The sequence below is a fragment of the Cyclopterus lumpus genome, chromosome 21 (assembly GCF_009769545.1).
Source record: "Cyclopterus lumpus isolate fCycLum1 chromosome 21, fCycLum1.pri, whole genome shotgun sequence".
In the NCBI taxonomy this organism is placed as follows: domain Eukaryota; kingdom Metazoa; phylum Chordata; class Actinopteri; order Perciformes; family Cyclopteridae; genus Cyclopterus; species Cyclopterus lumpus.
In genome coordinates, this window is record NC_046986.1 from 7,439,598 (window position 1) to 7,441,603 (window position 2,006).

Consider the following 2,006-nt stretch of genomic DNA (forward strand, 5'->3'; position numbering starts at 1 on the left):
TCACAACCAATTGTGCCAACCCAACTGCAAGCATTAGCACAGCGAGAACCTCGAGGGTGGCGGGGCGTGATGTCTGGCCCCAGACGTTTCATTTGCGGAGTTATGACTTTCAATTAGCTCAGACTCTATTAATAATAAATAGAGATGCAGCACTTTTAAGTCTGACCCACTGACGCTCGATGCTGTGTGTTTACCTCCCTCAAGACCTCCGGGGCACGCGTAATGATGATTCTGCCTCAGTGGACAGATTACACTACGCTCTTCGTTTATGGGCTGTGACAGTTATGTGTATGTTCATGTTTTATGTCATTGTCATGCGGTGGAAGAAGGAATATTTAAAAAGGACACCAGCTGCGTGAGGTGGGGGCACGAGCATGCAGGTCCCACGTTTTAGGCCACTTTAAAGGGCACTGCGTTACATTTTCTCCACTGCAAGCGCACCATGGAGGGCACTTCATTGTGTTTTCTCAACTCCACGGGCCCCCTAGAGGGCACTTCATTATGTTTTTATCTAGAATAGAGGCATCCAAGAGGGCATAGAACAACAACAAATACATTTTCTCCCCCACTGTTCACTACCGTTGTCCAGATACGAGGGCCTCTTACTCTCTTTTTTATCCGTTGGTCACAAGAAAGCGCAATGGTAATCAAAAGTTTAAGATAGCTCACGCAGTGCCACCACAGCAGATATAAGAATACCATAATGCTGCTGACTTTTTGGATATAACTATTTCTCACTGTCTGAATAAAAAAAAAAAAGATCAGCAAATTATCTGACTTTTCTTTTTCACCTCCGAGAGCAGCCAGCCTTCATTTTCAGATAAAAAAAAAAAAAAAAAAGGGGGACTGACATTGCCGTTCAGTTTGAAGCATGTAACCTAGGTTGATGTTTCCACTGCTGTTTGCTTTGATTATCACAGAAGAGCCGGCTGACTCTTCCTGTTGCATCTGAGTGGAGGAACTAGGTCGCTGTTCTTGCTTCTGTCTTCTGTGTGGGCGAGGGAGCGCTCCATATGGGGCAGTGGGTTACACTCTCCTCACGTTGCCATCCGTCCTGCGTGGGAAGAAGAATCTGCCATCAGCATAAAGCTGGGACATTTTTTTCCACATTAATACAACGTAGTAATGAGTGTTATGCTAGTATTCAAATGACTTTACAAATGAAGTGCTCACATTCTCTGCAGACACATGAGGCAACAATGACTGCAGATGGTGGAGGAACAAGGAGAAAATGAGGCATGTTTGCATACTATTATACTCTTTAAAAATTGTGACCTGCTCATTATTGGTGCAGTAAAGAGTAAACCTCTACTGATCTGATTAACCGCAAGTTAATTTAAAAGATATTTATATCATCATGTTCTTTTAATCAAACTACGTTGGGGCCAGATCATATTATTATGTGTAGTTTATTTTGTACACTGCTTGTACTGAGAGCTTTGGGTACATATACACTGCACATGAGTAAGGGGTTGAAAAGGGGCCCAACAACAATATTTTACAAAAAAGCCCTCTATACAATCAAAGGGTTGATGTATTGACTGAAAAAAATTGTTTTTTAAAATAAATAAATGCAAGTAAAAACCAGACAATAAAGGTTCAATCAGCCAATGGACGCTGACATGTTGTTTATTGGCTGAAACCTTAAACTGCTTCCCAGGGATGTTTAAAAAATAATAATTTTAGCATAATCTTTTCCACTTTAATCACTACAGCCCTCGTTGCAGCGCAAGCAGCTGACTCGGTACTTTTGTCAGCACAAACAGTGGATCCTATTCTGCTTCACATGTGAATGTATTCCTGTATAGTAATAAAGAATATGGGACATGTGAGGAACAACTGCAGTTTGGATAAGCAGATTTTTAATGCACGGCATGGGATACAGATATAGATATTCTTCAAATCCCAAAAGGGATCAAATGTAGAAAGCCTTGCGTATACAGAGTTCACTACAGTAGCTTTTAAACAGAGCTTCATGTACCTGAATCAGTAAAAAGAACATACCT